This window comes from Falco naumanni, chromosome 14 (assembly GCF_017639655.2).
Source record: "Falco naumanni isolate bFalNau1 chromosome 14, bFalNau1.pat, whole genome shotgun sequence".
Classification (NCBI taxonomy): domain Eukaryota; kingdom Metazoa; phylum Chordata; class Aves; order Falconiformes; family Falconidae; genus Falco; species Falco naumanni.
Window position 1 is genome coordinate 19,837,817 of NC_054067.1, and position 23,859 is coordinate 19,861,675.

General features: G+C 35.4%; 1 long non-coding RNA gene across 1 annotated transcript; it reads left to right on the forward strand.

The window, feature by feature from the left end:
- The first annotated feature begins 105 nt into the window (after positions 1-105).
- LOC121097369 lies at positions 106-20,161 on the forward strand. The gene is made up of 3 exons (XR_005830931.1): positions 106-187; positions 7,843-7,850; positions 20,151-20,161. It is a non-coding gene; the product is annotated as an uncharacterized LOC121097369 (long non-coding RNA).
- The last annotated feature ends 3,698 nt before the right edge of the window (positions 20,162-23,859 follow it).

A 23,859-nucleotide genomic window follows, 5' to 3' on the forward strand; every position in this document is an offset into this window, starting at 1 on the left:
GCATGAATACTTAATGAATATGTATGAATAAGTTCTATATATGCTGCATGATTTTGAAACTGGGTGTGCATTGATTGTGAGAGGACTCACTCACCCATCCAGCCGTCAATAAAGAAGTGTCTGCTTATCTGCATCACATTGGTGTCGATAAGTTCATCCTTCCAAGATTTCGGTAACAATAGCAGATGTAATTACCAGTTGTAACATCATTTATAAACCTGCTGGAATTTATAATCATCTTAAGATACTGTTTTCTTTCCTTTATTTTTAATTTAGCCACTATTTATCCTCAGTCCCTACTTAACATTTTATTTTTAAAATTGTAACCATAATAGCTATCAGACATGAGAGACAAAAGAAATAAAACAAAACATGGGGAAAAAAAAGTACATATGCTGCCTCTAGCAAGAGGGGTATTAAAAACTGAAATGCCCCTATTATAATTGCAGTCATTAAGCCGTGACAAATTTATGAACATTATGCAGTCAACTTTAAACTAAACTAAAATATGGAAGACACTTAAAACAACAGTAACAAAAACAAACTAAAAAAAATCTTCTGTTAACAGCAATAAACAGGCTTTTAGCATATACTGAATCTTGAACACCAAATGAAAAACAAAAGCCAGCAAGTTTCCAATACAGAATCATGTGATGGCTATTAGCTACGCAGGTCCTGGGAAACTCTAGGTACAGTCCTCTCCGATCCTTTATTTTCCAGTTTCAGCTTTGCCCATGGGTCCAAAGGAAAAAGTTATTTTCCTATTTCATAAATGGTTCTGTTGGGATGAGAGTCCTTCATCTGGGAATGTCCCTCAAAGGGCACTGGAAAGGTCAATACCTAGTCATCACATAGCTAGTGAGGCTGTGAAGTACTGTGATAGCGAGTCCTCTGGCTGTTGAGTGTTTGAAATGGTCCGGTGATTGGAAATGAATGGAAAGGAATTATCAAACTTTCTTAGTATATTGTCAACAGCCCAGACTTTTTGATATTCCTTAAAGCTCTGGGACATGTTTAAGTATAGTCATAAGATGAACTATCAAGTGTCCTGCTCATATTATGTCCATCTGTTTTACACATAAAAAGCAACACACAGCTTTCTTCTAAATGAAATAGGAGATAATGTCATTGTTAGCATAAATTCAGAATGTTAAAGGATACCACAAACTAAACAAGTGATAGGTGTAAGCATTTTGGCATAGAATAAGTGAATAACAGATAATAAGGTAGTTCATTATGGAAACCACCTGTTTCTACCTTACTTGATCTCAAGTATGGAATTTTAAGATAAATTCCTCTCTTCCAAGACCACCTTTCTGTAGAAATCAATGTTTTCCAGTTACAAAGTAGTTGTTAATACCATACTTTTACTGTAATTGAAATATCTGATGGTTGTTTCCCAGTAAGAACCACTTGGAAAAAAATAGTAAAAAGGATGTCACATTTTCATTACTTTAAATTTTTGCTTCTGGAAGCAATTAATCAATTATCCCTTAGTGAGTGTAAATGTCCATTTTAAATGTTAAGAAGAAATTCTATACTAAATAGGTTTCTTCAATCCAGAATTTAGTCTTTTTGTGTGTGTAGGGAAATAAAGGTTTATAATCTACATTCTATAAATGTTACCTCATATTCCAATTGTATTTGTTTTAATTTGTTTGTTATTCAAACAAATGAGGTTATTCTACTTGAAAGATTTGTGTCCTTACTGGTTATTTGATTAGGGGAGAAGCACATTAAAGATGAATGTTGGAAGAAGGAAAAGTGATTCATACTGGATGGCTTTGTTAAGTAAATTTCAGAAAAGTTTCAAACAAGATAAATAATGCATTGCAATTACCTTAAAATAGCATAAATATGAAATCTGCAAAAGAGCCTGAGGCAAGCCTTCCAGAGTGGTCACCAGCAGGACCATGCTGTTCTCCACTGGAAGTGCAGAATGGAGCTTTGCTTCTATTGCCAGAGGTGGATTTTGTTTTCTGTGACTCCTACCCTCTCCCTGTGGGTGTCTCTGCTGGGTCCATCTATCTGGAGGTTTTCTCAGCAGACACTATAAAATATCTTGTGTTTTCACATACTTTTTACATGGCTGTAATGAACATAAATGGGACCTGTATAAGTATGAAGGGCAGAAGACATTGCAGGTTCTGTTTTTAGCTTTGAAAGAGAGATATAAAGAAAATGACAATATCCTGGAAAAGATGGGGGGGGGGGGGAATCATTTGTTTGCGTTGGGGAAGCACAAACAGAAGAAAGCAAACCAGGAGATGCTGGTGCCTTGACTCTCACGGTGAAGTGTGGACCCAAAGAACCCAGTTCTGGCAGGTTTTCCCTGCGGGGCCGGGGCTGGTTCTGCTGGAGGGAGCTGTGGGAAGGGGCCTGGGCAGTGGGACAGCTGCCAGGCCAGGGTTACCTCAGTTGCTCATTCTCGCTTCTCTGCTACTTCAGGAGCTGGCTGGGCTGTGAGACTCCCCAGTGTGACTTGAAGCTCCCTGACTTACCAGCTAGGGAAAATAGGAGCATTATGCACTGCTTTGCAGATGGCAGTGAAATACATGATGGGCTGACGTATAGCTTCTCTCATCTGATGCTGACAAGGAGTGGAATGTACCTGAATGTTATAACAGAAAGCTGACAAAGCAATGCTATTAAAAAAACCAGTCTGGAGATACATCTTTATAATTGTTTCATATTGTAGTTAAAAATAAAATAATTTCTCTAGACAAAAAGGAAAAAAAAATCAATTAAACATTCTTAATGCTATGAATTTATGAAGGCCAAAACCAATGATCAAGCACAGAAAAAAATGATATGGGTGTGAAGAATAAGGAAATGTAATCCTAACATGAAGGGGAAGTCGTCCCCATGGACGGAACGTAAGTTTTTGTCTTGCACTCTATTCATTAATATGTGAAGCTGTTTGATAGTGATATGATTCTTCCTTAACACTAAGCTACGGATCTGAATGGCAGAGATACAAAACATTTTCCCCTTCATTGTTGTATTTTACTTTCTCCCTGTGAATAGTTTGCAGTATTTTGCCATAACCAGGGTTAAGGTAAAAAATAAATAACATTCTTCCTTCACAAAAATAGGATGTAGCAATACATTGTTGGCACAGACACACATGCAAAGGTTTCACGTTTCAAGTCAGAAATTTGTTTTGGACAGGATGTACTAACAGAAACTGTTTTATTCCCACCTTGCCTCTGAGCCCTTCCTCAGCTGAATGGTTGGAAGGAGGAGGAGATGACATTTTGATGATCATATAACAATAGTTTACATTTGCATAAGCTATGTTTTGAATTGCATTATTTATTTTGTTTGTATTAAACTGAATATTAACAGTGAAGTTAATTTTCTTGCTGAAGGATAGCCTAGTTCTTGATTGACATGTTACAATAGCTATGAGGTGCTAAGAAGAATAGTGACTGGGGTTAAGACCCAGTGGCATCACATGGACAGTCTTGCTCCAGAATAACAAGGCACAGTATCAGTTCATCACTTATTTTTTCTTATTGCTTTCTGCTGGGCAAAATGGTGCACACTGGCCAAAAGTCTATATGAACAGCTTCCAAAGGCAAAAGTCTTCACCAGCAGAACCTTCCTGGTTTAAGTGATACCTGTTCTAATCTTTTAAAATACTCACCTGTGTTAAACACATTTCTTACAACAATATTGAAATACTTTCTGGCTTTCTGACATCATGACGTTGTTTTCATTAAATATAAATTTTAAATTAAAATATATATGTGCCTGTGATTTTAAGAACGTTTGAATTGTTCAATCTTAATTCAGTTATTAGAAACAAATCCTGCAAGAAGCTTTCTCACATGCAGTTCTAGAAATTTCACTGTACTGCATAGCCTATCACAGATTATGTGGAAGTTATTTCATGTGGCGTATGGGAGGTCATTTGTGCAGATTCATAATTTTGTCATAGTTCATGTTTTTAAACAAACACCACTCTTAGTAACTTACAAAGTAAACAAATTCATCTGCATATAAGGCATTAATTCTTGTTAGAAAGATTTTAAAGCATAAAATTATTATTCTGATTTCTTTCAAATGTAATTTTTATTACAACCTCATTTACTACTGCTGCTTTTGAAAATATTAATTTACTAATTGGCTTCCTATAGCAAGACAGCTATGGGAATGTGGATTAAGCAAATAAAATCAGATGAGAGAATTTTGCAAAATGTGTAATAAATGTTATCAGGAAGTACAACTGTTCGCATCTGAAGTTAGAATTCTAAGAGTATTGAGTTTATAGTCAATTCAAGGTCTGTGAGGAATATAACCGTATAACATGGAAACCTGGGTGCAGTCTTAAAAATGTTACAAGTTTAGTAACTTTTTTCTTTAGGAAAATAATTCAGATATTACAGTTTCTCTAATCCATTATTTGAGATTCTGTTGCTAGTTCACAAATATCTCATTTCACTTACTAGTATCAGTGGCTAACTGTTTAAACACCTGTACATTTAATGTAAAATGTAACAAATATGAACATGCATAGTTATGAATTTCCTATATGTTACATATGAACACATAACTGTATGCATTAGGAGCATGGAAGTGTCACAGGTGGCTTTGCACAGAAGAAGTTTCATTATTTTAGTTATACTTGTCACGCATGATCTTAATATTCTCTATGATTTTAAATGATTACTTAAATATTAGAAGGAGCTGTGTGATGAAACTTTGGAGCTGGTGTTTTGTTTGGTCTCTGCGTTTGAGCTCAAGCATTACTACTGCGCCTTCCATTTAGAAAGTTCATTTTTACCAAAGTAAAATGGAAGCTGTGGTTGAATGCACAAAGGTAAGTTACTTTGCTTTTACAAATGTTATCAGCTGTTATTAGCAATTAGCTTACAGAGGACTTTTAAAAAAAAAATGCCTAACTAGCAAGATGATATATTGTGCATTAACAAAAGGGAAATTTTTAACAAATATAGGTCATCTTTGAACAAAATTAGCATTCAACAAATTATTCTTGGGATACATCTCAACTTTAGGAAACCAAGCCTATAGACTGTAAAACGTGGTGAGATGCTGCCCTCTTCTGCTTATTCCAAACTCAGTTTTTCTCTACAGTGTCCACAGTGCTTCTGTGTCACAGATACTACCTTAGAATTTCTGTTTTGTTTTGTTTGTTTGTTTCTTAAATGTTTGCAACTACACTTGAGGAAGTAAGCTTACACTTAATGTTGACACTGTATGTAGGAAAAGTACATAGGATATTTTAGCAGATGTCTCCAGTATATGTGATGTATTCTTTTAATTAGGTAAATAAAACAAAAATCCTGTTACTCTACTCTCTTACAAATGTAATATAGAGGAATTAAAGGATACAGGTAGACTTTAACCTGCACAAATTTGTCTTTTAATGAATTTACCCATTATCTGTTGTGTCCTCTTGATAAATCTGTCCTTTGCGAAGGGGTACATATCTGCAACATACTGCCAAAGAATTGAGCAGATTTGTGTCATAAATTGTAGCCTCTCTGGGTATAGACATACTGCTTTCATTCATAGCATTAGCAGTGAGTTCTAAGCATCTGGGCTTAATTTTTTTTTTTATTTAGAGAGCGAGCAAGCTACTTTCATTTTCATAGGAGAAATAATAGCTTTATGGCTTGTAAACTGCCCTTTAGCAAGAGGATATCCTTAATAGAAATGTACTTGTGCATTTAGTTCAACTTTCCTGTAGACAATATATCAGACATTGAAAACTAAGGGAATGAAGGCAAGAGAAGTGATGAAATGAATTTGTGTGTTACTTTGTCTTTGCATTACAAATTTGGGAATTTGACTCTCTTACCAGTTCTACAATTCAGATATAGGTCTAATAAGGTTTTCTGTTGGCTGTGATGTAATGGATATAGAAATATAGTGCATTGTGAAAGTCTATTGTTAGGTATTTCAGTTATTTATCACTTCTTTTTAGAAGAAAACCTTTTCAGAAAAACCCTCAAAGTAAAATTCTGACACTGGCAAAGACTATTTCACTACCTACCTTCAGAGATACTTCACATTGCAAAAATGGCAATGCTTCATAGGAGACAGAGAATCTGTTCTTGTTACGTTTTTGCTATTGCTTATCAAGTTGCATTGTTTCCATCTTAACTTTATCTAAGCTTATGAGAAAGCAGTTACTGTAGAAAATACAAATTGTTTAAATCCATCTTTAAACCTAACACCACATTTTCTTCGGCAGTATCTCCAACAAAACACTTGTGACTCACAATCCAGTCAGTATGGCTTTTTGTAAACATAGTCTTTCCAGATATTTTGTGACATTTCTGTAATGAAACATCAGGCATGAAAAATGTACATTGTCATAGGCTAACACTGGGAGAAGTCACTAAAGTAATAGGTTATTATTGTGATTGTCATAGAATGGAGGTGGTTAAAGACGACTGTGATTCGGTGTATATTCTGACAAGTACATATATTATCATGTGTCATTTCCAGGATGTTGATTCATTAACCTGTGGAAATCCATAGGAAATGTAACATTTATGGTTTGATTGAAATTTAGTTACAAAAACATGTTCAGTGACTATTACTGTAATAACAATGCTTCTCTGACTAGTACTGTATAAGTACATCTGTCCCAGTTTTCAACGTTACTTAAAAAGCTGATACAACCTCAATTTTAAATCAAGTGCTCCCTTCCAGACTAACAAAAGTGTTTTGGCAGCTGTTGCTGCCACCACTGAATTACACGCAAGTATGAGAGAAAAGGTAAAGGACAGGTGCTGTCAATGATGAAAATCTTTTGTGGAAGAATGAAAATCCTTCACAACTTGTTTGCTTAGTACTGGAATGTTTTGTTTTCATGTCTATGATTTAATGAGCAATTACCTTGAAAATTACTGGGGTTTGGGTGCCATGTTTGGTATTCCAATAAATGTTTTTGTAAATTGACCATTAAAATCAGCTTAGCTGGACTTAGGTATAGTTTTGAGTTGTGAGGTTTTATTATGCCATTAATGAAAAATTCATGTTGTTGCTGTTATCTCAACAAAAAAAAAGCAAATATTTTCCACTTAATGCTGTGGCTATATCCTTGGACATCACAGACCAAGGCAGAGATTGATACAGCTGATGACAGTCTGGAAAGGAAAAGTAGCACTATTAACAGAGTTATATTTGTTATTTGTCGGTAACTTTACCTGAATTGCTTAAAACAGTAGGTTTTCACAGCCTAAATATGCATGTAACATTTTTGTTACAATGTTTCTTCCTGTGAGTTTCATGAGCAGTGATTTCTTACATTCTGGTTCTACACTGTCATTGTGAATCAAGTGTCCATATGCACCTATTCAGATTGTGGGGAGACAAAGTATGGACACATAACAGAAACAGGCGTCAAGGAACAAATGGTGTGACATGTTCCTTGGTGTCTGCTTAGGTAGGAAGGCTGGAAAAAACCAGAGTTTTTTTCAGTGTGTTCCAGTACCTGCTGACAACTGCTTTGCACAGTAATTTGATACGATTTATAATTTGCTGTTTTTAACAGTTCTCCAGATGATGTTATCCAATAAAATCAGTATGAACAATATGAATAGTATGAAAAAAATAGTAGAAGAGTATTCCCACATAGAACTGTATCTCTTGTATGTAGAAGTGCTGGGCGTTCTTACCAAATTTAATTTTGCCACATATTATTCCATTATAATGTAATGTACTAAGGAGGGAGATAACTGTAAAAGTTAGTGTGATATCAAAACAAAAGTACAAAATAAAATACACCTCCTTGTTTTAATGGTCAGTTGTTAATCCTGTGCTAGTGATTCAAGCAATCCCTTAGTGACCTTACAGAGCTTGGAGGAGGGGAAGTGGGTGCTTTGAATAGTGTAGTACTTCCCTCATGGATTATTTGCAGGACAGCGCCTGACAGAGACACCTCTTACTGCCCATTCCATTGAGCACTCTTGCACCCTAGTAACTGATAGTCTTTCTACATGTAAGCTATACAAATACAAAATAAAACGTGGCTGTTAAAATCTACAGGATGTTAGAAATCGTATTCAAGATTGGAGGCTCTATTCAAGCTGTGAAGTCTGTTGCAGAAAAAAAAAAAAATAAATCTGGTTCTTTTTCTCCTGTAGCCAAAGAAAAAGGTCCTTCCTGAAATGTCACCTCCTACATGTTTTCCATGTTAATTGTCCCTTCCTCCTTTAGTTGTGGTCTCAGGACTTTTATTTGTGACCATACGATGTTGCCAAGATGTATTCCAGTGGAATTGGTACTGCGCTTGTGTTTGGAATGTAAGAAATACAGTCTGTGTTCTAGTAATGATGGGTTGAAATTGAAAGGTCTCTTGCAATACTAGAAATCTATCAACAGATGGAAATACTACTTTGGTAGTGTTGGATTTCTGTCATGCAAGAGAGAGAATAATAGGAGAGTATGTGCAATCATGACTCGGTTTGGTGATGATGTTTCTTCTGGGTATAAGCTACTGACAATACAGATGCATCTTATACATATGCAGAGATATAGTACATTTACCTTTTGTGGAGTAACTTGCTGAGATAGGACACGATGTAAATTTAGATACCAGGAAGCTGAGAAATAAACTAGGAAAATTAGCAATAAGATAAAATGAAGTAGTTCTGCTTTGATTGTAGCTAGACTAGTAGTAGATTATTAGCAAGAAGGAAAAGTATTAAATTTGGAAATTCACAAAGCCACATTTCATTTGTCTATAAAATGCTTATAAAGTTTCAGAAATGTGGTAAACTTTGCACTGTTGAAGTTGTGGCTACAGATGCTTTAGAATCTGAATTCTAGTTCTAGACCAACAAACCTTTATTAACATTTGAACTTGCTTAGTAGCTGTGTTGCAGAATGGGACAAATGAACTTCTGAGTTGCAGTGTTTATAGTGGGACAGCTTATGTACTACCACTTATAGTCTACTGGTGTTCTGGAGGTATGTGTGGAATTGCTGCTTTTACTGGGATTTTACTGTTTGTTCAGAAATTCTTAGATAGGGAAAAGTATTAAAAAAAAAAAAAAAAGACAACTGAGATTCTTTGGAAACATACTATTCCATATAGCTATTGCAACCTTCCCATCCAGTGCAGGATGTTCCACAGGATTAAGAGGGTGACTGAATAGATACAGATAGTGACAAATCCCTGACCTATTATGACGTTGAAAATGTCATAATAGGCAAATACATTAGGATAAATAGTTGTGATCAGTTTTTGCATACACAGTTGCCAAAAAATGCTGCTATAGAGGAATGTAATGGGATTGATAGAACAATCCTTGTTTATTAGCGTGGAAATCTAATTCTGACTTTTGTAAAGCTATAAGTTAAAAAATTGACAGGTACCCTGATATAAAAGGTATGAAATTACAAGTAGATTGCCTATAGGTTTAGATATGTACTCAACGAAATTGCTCAATGGGAAATTAATGAATTGAAACATGAAGATGAATGAGATGCAGCATAGAGCTATAGACTTCAGTGTAGAACACCAGTCAATGAACTCAACAATAGAAAAAGATATTTATGTTGGTAACTCTAGGATACCAGAAATTTAATTATGTCCAGAGCAGGTAAGAGTGTCCATCATAGAAGTAATAAATAGACAGATAGACAGATGTTTCTTAGCTTGCTACTGGATCTTAATCCCTTTTAATTCTATTCTCTGTTCCCCTGTGAAGGAGCACAGAGAATACTAAACTCAGTCTGAACATTTCACTTTCATTTTCTGTATATAATGACAAAAATCTCGGATCTTATTTCCTGTAGGAGTTAGTCTTGAATATCTATTAGTGGATAGTGACATGTCACTCAAAACAACAGTTTTATAAACTCTCTTCAGCCCTGATATGCCTATTCTGTATTCAGATCAGTTACCAGAAATTACTGTGTCTTAATGTGATGTAAATATTTTAATATATTTTACAACATAGCAATAACGGCAAAGAGGAAAAAAAACAAATTTTCTGTGTCTAAAGAGGCAACTCAGGCAGGCAGGAGAGGTTTTGCATTTTTCCTGCTGTCATGCAGGAGAGTGAGTTTGTACACCCTGAGCTCTCAGCTGAGCCCTTCCCTTTTCAGTCAGCGGCCAGGGATCCGAGGGACTGCCACTGCTTGGAGATTTAATAACATTAATAGCATTTAATAATGCTGCTACCTTAACTAAAGCCAAGTGCCAGCTTGTGTTTTAGAATGATAGACATTAGATAAATGTGCTATAAATTTAGAGTGTATTTCTGTATATAGCTTCCAACATGTCTAAGCTGTTTACATTTGCGGTTTTGACCACAGTTTCATGACCACAATTGCATTTCTGTATGCACTTTGGAAAATGGCTCTGTATGGGCTTTAGCCTGCAGATCTGCCTGTTGCTGTTTCACCGCTGGGGAATGTGGGATGTCTGGATCCAACACCATGTCAGGCTTTCTTTAAAAAAGAAGTCACCTCTACTGCAGAAGCCAGCTCAGTATTTCTGCAAGGTTTTGCACAATACTGTGAGAAAACACTAGGTCTAGTCGATGTGGATTGTGGATAATGCTCTTAAGATCTGTCTGTCATCCTAGTTGATAAGGTAGTTATGGGGATGTATAACATTATATGAGGACACTCAGAAACTGCAGTAAGGACAACTGTATAAATACTTAAAAGTTGGACTCTGGAATTGAATTCAGAGATGAAATGTTTAATCGAAATAAATCACCAGTATTCTGAATGATTATGCTGTCATTAAGTATCTGTTGGGACATGGTTGTCTTTTCCAAGACCTCTAAGGGAAGTAAATAAAATGTATCAGTACAGTTTATGCATGTGGCTACATCACACCATGAACACTCAAGGGATGTTTCAGGACATAACCACAGAAAACATGCAGCACTTGAAAAGCAGTGCTTATAGTCTGCCAGAGAATTTTCACCCCCAAATATACTGGTGAGAGTAAGAAGAGGCTAATATTTCTGAGTAATGAAAAACACAATAGTTTTAAAAAACATATCGAAGTTTAATATCTCTGGGACTTTACGACATATAGTGTATTTTTTATTGCTATTTTTGGTTTGTTTTTGCTAAGGTCAAATACATCACTGTATGTTTACGATGCAAAGCAGAAAAATTGCTTGCATGGGTAAAACTTAAGAGAAGCTAAAATATTTGCAAATAAGAAAAGATTGTTTGTTTTACTCTAAGTAAATATAAAGGGTTAGCTATCCCAATATCAGCAGTAAATTTGTTTGAGCTTCTTACTGAACACAGAAAGAAATATAGGAAAATTATGCAGGAGAGGTAAGAATAAATCCAAACCATACTTCCTTTTCTTCATGCTGCTAGCTAAATTCATGGTTAAATCCTGCTTGAACTTCTTGGATTAGTTGCTTGAGGTGCAACAAATAGTTTTCATCATAGAACAAGGAGATTAGTGTGGGTATAAAATTGAAATAAATAAAATTATGGGTGTCTGGAAAAAGGTGAAAAGAATTAGGGACATTAAATGAAAACAGCAAGCATGAGAGTCAAGCCAAATAAAAGGAAATCAATCTATGCACAAGGCATTAGTAAAACCACAGAACTCCTTTTCTTAAGGTTTAAGTGATCTTTGCACCAATGCCTGCTTTATAAAAGTGTTTATTAAAAACCAAAGTAGTGATAACATGCAAATGATTGTTTCAGAGTACAAAGTATTACTAATGCCAAAACAGAACAGGGGTGCAAATACTGTAGAGTTGCAGGGAAGAGTGTTCTCTATTCAAAGCTGTACATACAAAAGCTATAGTAGTTTATAAGGAGCATTAACTAGCTATTCCTTTGAATCTTACATATGTTTTAAAGACGTTTAAATATTTTGTATGTTTACATTTAAATATTTAGTATTCCAGCTGCATAAATGTGACAGTACTGGTTAAAATTATCACAGATTTTATTTGAGAAGATGCATCACTGAAAAAAAGATTGAACTTTTATCTTTCTGGTAGAATGTTTGGATACAAATTTTAGTTCTCAGGCAAGAGAAAATATTAATGAACCAAATCCTTGGGAAATATTTGTGGTGTTCTTCTATATAAGATTTTTCTTTTTTCTTCAGCTTCATATTTTGGGGGGATCAAATGAACCACAGGTTAAAGCTGATGACTACTTGTGGTACATTAATCTTGGCTGGCTACCAGACACCCAACAGTCTGGTTCTCATTACCCCTCCTCAATAGGACACGAGGAGAAAATAAGATGGGGGGGGGGGGGGGGGGGGGGGGGGAGGGGGGGAAGCTCTGGGATAGAAATAAAGACAGAGAGATCACTTGCCAGTCACTGTCACAGGCAAAACAGACTCAGCTTGGGAAAAATTAATGTATTGCCAATTAGGATGGTGAGAAACAAAGCCAAATATTCTATGTATAAACAGGAATTTAATACAATTATTGCTTATAGATGTACATATGAATGTGGAAATTATGCTTTAAAAACAGCACAAATGTGTATTTTTCTTTCCTTAGGAGACTCAGCAACTTGTAATTGAATCTTGATTTTAGACTTGTTAGTGTGAAGTACATGATTTCATACTAAAATAATGAGTCACAATGACACCAGCCTTTCTAGATTCTCCCTTCCCCCATGAGTACTTGCCCATACTCACTGTTGGTGAAAACATATCAAGCAGATTTAACTCAGTACTCCTGCACACAACACACGTTAAGCTATAGAAGAACTACGTACATCACAAAAATTTTGCGATGAATATGCCAACTTTGTCCCTTCAAAGAGAAACATTTGGATGAACACTTCTCTGAAAACTGTTTCTTACCCCCATGTATTAACATTAGAACCATATATTAACATCTCTATTTCAAATAAATCTAAATCATACCTTTAAAGTTTTGAAATGGCCTTTGAAGTCAACACAAAACATTGAAAATTTTGCTTGAAGCATATTGCAACTACTTTTCCATTTAAGAAGCTGGTATTGGTACAGACAGGTTAAGAGGGTGTTGAAATATATATTTAAGAAGGCATGTAAACTAGGTTTACAAGCAAAAGGAAGTTTACATCAAACTGCCATGTTTTAAGGTTTAAAAAATGAACAGACAACAAAAACCCAAAACCCAACAAAGGAAAGAGTTAGTTTAAGGATACCAAGCCAGAAATGAAACAAAATAACAAAGATCATCAAACAAATGAAAACCAGACTGCTTGAATCTCCTGGCAACATTTAAGCTACCCAAAAGTACTGCCAAATCTAACAAGTTCTCAGATGTACAAAAATGCCAACATATTCCAACTGGAATATATTTATAATATCATAGATTTGTCAGCCTGTTCCCTGAATAATTTCCTAAAGAGAAAACAAATCTTAATCATCAAGATTTTGATAGTGTTTTACCACAAACGGTATTTTGTTTTTAAATCAGTTTTACAATTAAGATTCTTTGAAATTTCAAACTGGCTCTGGGCAATGTATTGTTTTGTGATATGCCTCATTCACGTGTGTCAGGTCCATTCATGTCTTATGATGATCCATGTTACTGAAATGACATGATAAATATTTTCAATATAAATATATTTTACGTTTTGAAGGTGAGGGGGTGAGTTTGGTTTGTGCTGTCTCAATGTATCTTAAAGTGAGTTAAAAGATGCCAAAGAAAAGAAAGAAAAAAAAAAAATCAAAAATTTTGATGTAAAAGAAAGTTTATGTTGCCTCCTTACCTGGTAAACTGACATAGATCTTACTGTTACTGTTTTGCAGGAATTTTCAATTCCATAAAATTGTGAAGTGACAAATTCATTTTGGTATTTAATCTATTGTAATAAAGTTCTCGCAAAGCACATAATTATAGAATAATGCCAAACATAAAATACAAATTTTCATTTTGAATTATAATTGAAGGTACTTGACAATCCTAAAAGTCAGATGCTGTGATAGGAAGAAATGCCATCCAGAAAAGCTATGCTGGGCCTAAGAAATTCTTAATGTAATATAGGGTCAAATTGCCTACCCCCTCTAACAAATTACTTGTTTTGCAAAAGTGAACCTAAATAGTTAGAATAAATAACTTCGTAAGGGGAGGTAACAGGTAGGCAAACTGGGTGACATAAAATTAGAGTAGATTGCTGAGACATATTCAGTTCCAGGAAACCTGGGTGCAGTAAGGAGTCTCACTTCTGATGTGTTGCTCTTTTTTTTGTTTTGTTTCTCCTGCCTGTTAATCTTATCAATTTAATGTAGGACTGTCTTTGAAAATTTCTTCAGGTTCAAATTGAAATTTTGACAGAACTTGGCAGATGAACAACACTTAAAGTGAGCAAATTGGCATGAATATATGTTCATGTATCTGCTGTTCAGAATGTTATACATAATTAGTAGCAGTGTTTGAGCATTAAGGTCTATCTATAAACAGTGGGGAAAAACAAGGAACTTGTTTGTCTAGCAATCTACACTTATAAAATCTCCTTTAAAAACTAAGAAATCATCTTTTATTTGATAAGGTCTCTACTAAAAATTATTTCCCCCTCTCCTTTAAATATTTGTTTAGTGGTATCTCAAGGATCTGTGAAAACCAAGGCAGAAAGGGCAGATGTAGTTCATTAGGTGGGGAGAGATGATGCAAGGGTAGTGGAGCAGCTGAACCCTTTTTGTGATTATGGGTATGCAGCTTGGTCTGAAACCTGGGAAAGACAAGGCTGCCAATGTCACTAAGGCTCTCTCTTCCCTCCCTTGTGTCCTCTGGCAGGTGTGTCTATGAAGCCTTTAAAATCCAAGGAAAGCAGCAACTCTCAGTAGCACCTGTGTCTTTTGCTTCCACACTATTTAATCAGTGAGTTTTTTGAACAGTAAGGTGTCTTAAATAGTTTTTATTTACAATGTTGACATAGCTAAACAGATTGACGTAACATATAATTTAAGGCTGGAACAACTTAGCTTTGCACATATTTCAGCAATAGTATATTAAATGGAGTAGTAGTGCTATGATGTGGTACAGAACGACTGCAGTAATGTGCGTGGTTGTGCATTGGCTTTTTTCCAGCATTTCTTTCTAATGAATGAGCTTTTTCTTGTTCTTGGAAGCTGTGTTACTAAAGCGGTATGTTCAAAGCTTGGTCTGGATGATTTTTCTTCCTTTGCCTTCCTCAATAAAAACTGCTAAAAAGGCTTAAGAACAAAGGGAGGGTTACAGGAAATTATCCAGGCCACCTCCTTTTGCTTTTCTTTCCTCTTGTTGGAGGGTGAGAGAATACAAAGCATTATTATGTTATCTCTCTGTTCATTATGAACATATGAATAGAGCAATTTCCTTATTCACACATCTTTACAAATTGCTAGCTTGACTTCCTGTCATTTAAAACTACAAATGTGTTTAACAAAGAAAGTAATGGAATCATAACAATTATTACAGGCATTAGGGTAATATAAAAAGCTCATTGGCTTAATTAAAAGCTGATTACTTTACAAGTAAAGGTCTAGGTTGCATCAGCTAAACAGTACAAGGAGAAAGTACCCAGCAACTTCACAACATCAATTATAATTTCAGAAAGGTAAGAAAGCTGTTATTATTTTTAGTTTAGTTTTACATTAATGATATTTGTGCTTCAATTTAGTTTTCTTATTAAAAAATAAACCAGCCAAAAACCATCCAAACAACAACAACCAAACAAACACCCCCCCAAAAAAAAACCCCAAAAAAACAACAAAAAAAAACCCTGTAGGAAAGGATTGATCTTCAAAGCAGTAAGCCTTCTTAATGTAAATCCTGCAAAACAATGAAGCAGACACCTGATGTTAAGCACTTACATAGACCTGTCAAAGTCAGTACAATTAAGTGCTCAAAAATAAAGCATCTGTTTAAGTGCTTGGCTGATTTGGGCTACAATTAAAGATTTAGCTCAGCAAGCATAGATATAAACTTAAAAGTTATATGTATTATATTAGTCTTCTAGGAGCCATAAAATTAATGACAATTTGCCTTAGACTGAAATTTTATTAGGTCGTAGTCAAACGATGACAGGTCCCAGTGGCACAGTTGCTTGAGGTCATTTCCCAACGCTTCTTTGCCAGGGGCAATTCAGCCTGGAAAGGATTATAGAGATTTTATAGAGACAGCATGTCTTACAGGATATGTTTGCTGAGCAGTACCATTCTACCTATGAAAGATAATACCAGGGGGTTCAAGACCTCTTTGAGATGACTTTGTTTATCTACTTTCCTGTAAAGGAGGTGTCGTTAAGAGTTCATGTTCAATAAGGGTATACAAGTTGTTTCGAATTATGAACACAAATTGCACAGGAATCTGGATTTTTTAATTTTTTATTATTTCCTTACAGGCTCAGAATTCTAGAAGTCTGTCTTTAGGTTATTGTGGGCATCCTCTTGCAAAAGATGTTATTGTAAGACTTACGGAATTCTGAATTGAAGAGCAGCATTTCTTGCAAATGGGGGACAAGGCAGGCCGGCTTGTATAACAAGCGTATAACTGTATGTGTTTAATGTTTGTTACTTTTCTAGACTTATAGGTTATATTTGAATGTTTCTGCTTCCTCTTAAAATAAACTATAGCAGGTAACATTACCTTCAGTAGTGGCTTACGTTATGTATTCTTTTTTTATGCTAAAATGGGCTATGATAATTCGCAGTGTTAAAATAGAAGTTTAGCTAATGAGTGGACGAAGTAAGTCTTTGAAGGGTTTCGGATTTTTCTGGCAAAGCATATGTTTTGAGGCAACCAAAATAATTTTTGCAGTGAAGGGGACTGTATCAATAGGAATGTTTAAAACACCGAAATATTTCAAACACAGAGGTTCTTTTTGTTATTATTGCATGTTCAGGCCATGACTTGCTCTTGGAATCTCATAGGTCTTGGGCAGCCTTTCACCGCAGCAGTTAGTGAGTAACCAAAAAAAGATAAGGAAAGTCACAGACAGCTCTGTCTGGTTGATGTCTCAACATTTATATCACAAGAAATATTTCTTTTGAAGATACTTAGGAAGTAGTAGTCAAATACTCTTCACTAGGTTGAAAGTATTTCCCACATTCTTCAGAGTACAAAACACAATCTGGTTCACTGCAGGGAAAAAAAATAAAACCGGTGTATGTGGAATATACTGCAGGACATGGCAGGGGCTCTGTGGCAGAAGGTTACTTGATTGCTCATTAGGTGAGAGTGAAACCCTCCTACACCCCTAAGATCTAATTCACTGTATATTTTTGTACATGTTCTGAATAAATGTGAATGAAACTTTACCGCTATTTAGAATACTGAATTACAATACTAGACACCTAAAGTATCACTGAAAGTTGTAGTTGAACCTTCAAAACTAGAATAATTCAACATTTAAAGTCTTCTGAGTGATATCCCCCGCTCCCCACCATTCCCTATGTAAAGTTGTTTCAATGATCTATGAAATGCCACACACGTACACATTGGATTTGATATGCAACTAACTCTTACCCCTGGTAGTTATACCATTATAAGACAGTTATAAGATGTAACAGTGACTGCAAAAAGTGAGATAGCTGGATCCAGGGGGGGAAAATATTTATAATTTGGATAAAATATACTAAATGCTGTGAATGAACTACAATTTAACTTCTACTTAGTAGAACACCTTCAATATTTTATCAATTTTCAGTGGGAAAAAAAAATACCACCAGAACCAAAAAATATAAAATAATATAATGTACCCCTCAAGCAGTCAAAATTCCCTGACTTTTTTCCAGATAAGTTCTTCAGTGTTCACATTGAAACCAAAGATAAACAGTCCTTTGATTAAATTTATCAGTTATGATCTGCTACAGTACTGTGCTGTAATTTTCTGTGAATGTGGTTCAGGAACACATCACATTTTTGAACACTTTTGCAGCATCCACCAGCACAATTGCATTGAAATAATGGTGAAAAATATCCAGATAGGTCACTAATGAATTGTAAGGTATTTATGATAATGGAGAATGCACTTTCCTTTCTGTCTAGATGTTAGCTGGACTTCTTTTAAGTAATTTAAAAATTACTTAAGGCAACAGGTACAGATGTTTAAGGAAACATGTATGAATATCCATTTCCTGTACCCAATTAACAGACATCTTTTATTCAGAATAATAATTTTTCTTTTTAGACAAAAATTCCAAAATGACAAAGGAAATGCTGATAAAATAAGTGCTGAAGTCTGAACAGACAGACCATCTTTAGAAATGTGAAGAAGTTACTTCTTTTACAGTCTTTTCTCCCATATATGTAGGAAGATGCCAGCTGGGTGGTGTGGTGATGGCCTCCGAACAGCGTGGCAGTGGCAGGTCTGAGAAGTTTGCTTTCCCCTGATGAGTGTTCCTGCTTTCTGTAACCAACCTCTGGCAGCAAACAGTTAGAAGGCAGAGTTCAGATAATGTGAAACTCTGAGGGTTGGTTTCTTAAGAGCATACTTCCAATTGGTCAGAAGGTGCTGGGTATGGCAGAAGTGGTACAAAGAATTACTGTTGTGTCACTGCTCCGAGAGAGCTTCCTGAGAGATATTCCGTAGGAAAAAACTTACTGGAGAAATGAATGGGAGGTTCTTGGCTGGCTTGCTCTAGGTTTTTTCTTTCTCTTCCATGTTAGAATGGATTCCTGTTTTAAGAAACTGTACAGTAGAAAATGATGTGTGGTAATCCTTGCAAGCAACTATCGTCGTTGAAATCTTTATGAGCAAGGAAACAGGTTAAAGGCAGGGAATGAATAACAGGCGAGACATGCACCGGAGTTCCACAAATTACTCTGCTGTAGCTACTGCAATCTCAGACTTTGCCTACTTTTTCTCCTCTCTTCCAGTAATGCACAGCCTTCTGGCACCATTACTAGTATTCAAAAAACTGCTTTTCACAAATCAACTGAAAAAAATGTCCACAAGTATGAAAATTTTATCATAAAATCTCAGCAAAGCATAGAAAGAAAAAATTCCCTTTACTACACTTGGCCTTTTATTCCAGAAAAGCTTTTTCCTTTACTTTGATGTCTGGGGAATTTCCCTTCTAGTGTTTCTCCAGTTCTCAGTTGACCTGGATAATTTTGCAGGTCTGGTTCTGTGAATTTTTTGATCAGTCATCTCTAGGAGAGTGCTCAGATATTAGAGTGATGTAAGATTATCATCTTGTTTAGATTATGATACTGGTTATAATATACATGAATTTACGTCCACATTTTAAACGTGATATTCAAACTATGCACTTGGTAAAGAATTGAATCCATACTTGTTTTGGTTTTGCAGATGTATATATTTGAAGGTCTACTAGCAGTAGCAGTCAAAATGGACTGAATGGAATGAGCAGGAGTCGGTCAAAGCCCACGATTGCTGCTTGTGGATGTGTCATTTCCCTTTACTAATTCACCTTTCACTTCAATGGAGTAATAACAACTTATGCTGGTGATGTGGCAGCCCAAAAATGGGGAAAATATTGTTATCTTTTGAAAAGCAATAGGAAATTTTACTATAGTGGCAATTGAAAAGGATTTCCCACAGTTTATTTTTTATACAGAATAAATAACTCTGGTAAAATGTCTTCTGGAACATGGTGTTTTGTATAATGAATGCCTACTCTTTACTAGCAGTATTAACAGCAGTACTAAAAATTTTGTTGTCAAAGACTGTTAGCAGTGTTGCAGGTATAATGTGAACACCTGGAATATTCATTATTCTACCTCTTAATATATATAGCTCATAGGAACTTACATAAACTGACATTATAGTCAGTTTCTATAATCTGAGATAGCTAAGAAAACATTGCTATTTTCTGTGGGAAAAAAAAAAAGTGATTACCAAACTTAAAATTATGGAGCAATCCATATCAGCTTGCAGTATTCAGAGACTCTTGCTGTTGGTCTTCTGTTGACTTTTTTATTTATGTTTTTCATTTTTCCTTCACTGAGATGTAAATACCTACAGCCCAGAAATCACTCTCATCAGGCAAATAGTTGCTAACTATGGTATGAGTACATAACTGCTCTCCTGTTAAGCTAGTTTTTATTTATGTTTTTTCCTCAATTGATTACCAATCTTGGAAATGTCTTGTACAACAGCCGATTCTGCCAAAATTCATAAGCAAATTAGCTCACTGTCGACATTTGGAAAAACTGCTGTTCAATGATTTAGGCACCTGAAACAAATAGTCATGAAAAAAAATGCTTTGCAATAAGGAGAGAATGAGAAGAAATAATAGGGAAAGAAAAGTATGTATTTAAGGTCACCTTTACACTCCCTAGATTTTGCAACACAGACTACTTAATGCTCTGTAATGTATTTCCTATGACATTACTCCTTATGTCTTTCTATAGCTAAAGCGTTTTACAAGTGAAATTCATTGGCTCTTCAGCATACAGAAGTTAAAGGCTGGACATTATATGAAGAGTCATTTTTAAACCCTGGCCTCTCTTCGACATAAAATACAGAAATGGCGTTAGTACTTCTGACAAAGACCTCACTTCTTCACTGCTCTTTATTCTGCCAGACGATGAGTAATACCTACCGCTCTTATACCTGTTGTAATGACAGCTGCCTGGCTGCTGCTTTTTGGGGTGAGGGAGTTGAGTGGGACAGATCAGGTATTAAATCTGGTCAAATAATATGCAAGACAGCAGCAACAGGTTCTTTAGAAAAGATCCACTGCAGGGTACTAAACAGTCAAATCCATTAAATCCAAGGAAGTGTCACATAGGTTTGGTAAATTTTTTGTCTTTCCTAACTGCTCATCGATGACTGCCTGTTAAAGACAGAAGGACACAGAGCCTTGCTCTGCTTGGGGAGGACTATTCCGATGTTCTTACACTGGATTCCACAGATTATAATTTCATGGCTGTTACATTAACATAATCTTTCGGAGTCTAAAATCTTTCTATGTCAAGATAAGATTCCTGGCAGAGGGTATTCTTTCTTTTCTTTGGGTAATCTTTCCTTATAAACAATTTTATTTGGAAAAGAGAACAAAGGCTTTCAGGTGAAAAATAGAACAAGCTTTCAGGTGAAGTCTTCCTTCAGATCTTGAATAAAAGAAGCAAACTTCAAAGATGAATATAAGTTGAATTTAGCTGCATTACTTTATAAATGATTTAGCTTTACAAACTTTAGTAGGTCATTTGAAGAACAATATCTACCTCTGCTGTTTGTAAAAGAGCCTTAAAAATAATTTAGTATTTCTGTGATTACAGACTAGTTAGGATTTCTTCAGTTTTTATCCTACAGATATAGTTTCTTCAAAAGTTTAGTGAGAAAGATAAGAATTGCTAAAACTAAACAAAAGTATTTAAAATAGCTGGCTTTTTTTCAGTGGGTTTTTTTTTTGTTTTGGTTTTGTTTTTTTCCAAGAACAGAAGGTTGCAGAAGTGACAAAAGTGTTAGTGTCTATCGGCAGAATGCCAAAATCTTGAAGACTTTGTGAGAGATGGATACTACTTCAGCTACAACTGCAAAAATACCTTAGTTCCCTGAGATAAATCTGATTGTATGGTGGCATAACAAACTTAATATTAATACTGCTCTATCAATGTGATTGAAGGAAGAATAGAAGTCTGGCATTTGAAAGTTTTAAAAAATGTTTTATAAGTGTCATTGTGAAAAGAAACTTTGTTTACTTATCTAAGCAGTTATGGGTAATACAGATTTTTTTTTTTCTTTTCTGATGGCCTACTTTCTTCCATATTTTCTACAGTTAAATCTATATTGTCATTGATTTTAAAATAATATGGGTTAAACATCCTAGTTAATATTACCTTTATGTCTATGTAGAATTTAAAAAAAGTTTTAAATAATCCATTACAAAAGATTATGTTTAAATGTGTGACCTTCCATGTTTTATTATAAAAGTAATAAAATCTTTATTGGACACTTCATAGTCCATTAGAAAAAAAATAACAACAGAGGAGAAAAAAAGTGTCCCCCGGACACTTATACATCTTTAATTTATAATAATTAAAAAATTATTAATAGAAATTCTGAAAATCAGTTTTCAAAGCAAAAGAATACTACCATTCTGCTGATTTCATTCCTTTTAAGGAATGGATCTGCGGCACCTCTTAGAAGGTGTTTCAGAGCATGATTCATGTTAAAAGTTCTGTGTGTACAAGCTCAGGGTAATAGCTATTCTTTTGACAGCTTTGTTACTGTAGGAATGAAGCCCAAAAGCTATATGTTTTAAAATTCATGTGAACAATTTGTCTGACTATGACGAACCTAGCTATTGTGTAATTATTAGGAACTAACATGCAAATGCCTCTTCTATTAGTTTTCTGTGCCTGGTGGGTAGTCCTTCAACTAACATGTCTATTCTTATAAACTGAGCATCATTCATGTTCAGAATTTGAAACAGATTTTGAGAATAATTCCTTGGAATTTAGTTTCAAATTCATAACAGTAAAGCTTGTTCTGTTTTGTATCCACTGTGAATACAATGTCATCATCAATAACATAGCTCCAAGTTACCTAAACAAGAAGCAGAACCCGCCTGAATCAGAACATGATGTTTTAGCTCCTTAGACTCTGTGTGTGCCATCAGGCATGCAAGTATCATATGTCGTTCTCTTAGCACAATCCTAACGCAGAATGTCTTTGAGATGTTAGTGTGACTTTATTGTAATCATATAATCATTTAGGTTGGAAAAGACCTTTGAGATCAAGTCCACTTGAATCGAGCTACCAAGCCTGACACTAAATCATGTCCCTAAGCACTGCAACAACGCATTTTTCAAACGCCCCCAGGGAAGGTGATTCCACTCCCTCCCTGGGCAGCCTGTCCTGATGTTTGACCACTCTTTCAGTGAGGAAATTTTTCCTAATATCCAACCTAAACCTCCCCTGGTGCAGCTTGAGGCTGTTTCCTCTTGTGCTGTCCCTAGTTATCTGGGAGAAGGGACTGATCCCCACCCGCCTGCAACCTCCTTCCAGTAGTTGTAGACAGCAAAGTCCCCCTGGAGCCTCCAGGCTGAACACCCTCAGTTCCCTCAGCTGCTCCTCCCTCATAAGACGTGCGCTCCAGCCCTTTCCCCAGCTCCGTGCCCCCCTCTGGACATGCTCTGGCACCTCTACATGCCTCTTGAAGTGAGAGACCCCAAATCAAACACGGTATTTGAGGTGTGGCCTCACCAGTGCTGAGCACTTTAGATTGCTTTTACCTTAATAAACAAAGGTCTCTGTCTGTTGTAGCTCAGGTTGTAATAATTTGTGTGTGTGTGTACTCACTTTTGCCAAAACCGCATTTCTAAGCAGTTGTAGAGTTCCTGTGTCATTGTGGCAGGCTGTAGAAAACCTGCATAACTCAACTGGCTGATATGACTTCTCCAGGGGAGATCTAATGAACTGGCCTACTCCGTATCCAGGTCTGTGTGGAAGTAGATCAGTATCATTACATTTTCACTGAATTCTAGACATAAATGCATAAAATTAAACAGGTTAAAATTATATCTGGTTATCACTGTATTTCCTATGTGTACATATAAGCTGAATTAGAGTGGAAAGGGGAGGAAATATAAAAAATAATTATACAAAAAAGCCACGGTCCTTTTGTCTCAGCTAAATGTCCAACATTTTTGATGCTAGGCACTCTATTGCAGTTAACTGTAAACCACGTTTAATGCCTTAGGAAATAAAATGTGTTTAAATATTACGGTGGTAAAATCTATCTAGGTTATTATGAGAAATAAAACAGCTATATTTTTGGCAGTAATTTTTTTAAAGGATTTCAGTAAAAATAAATGGGAATACAAAAATAATAAATGAGCAAGCAGTGGTTTAATCACTTTGTAAGTTGCTAGAATGATCTTTGAATAAGGATAATTTCACTAATTCAGCTGTATCAGCTACTATAGGGAAATTAGTGTTGCTGATCAAGCAGTTCTAACAGTCCTCCCACCCCCT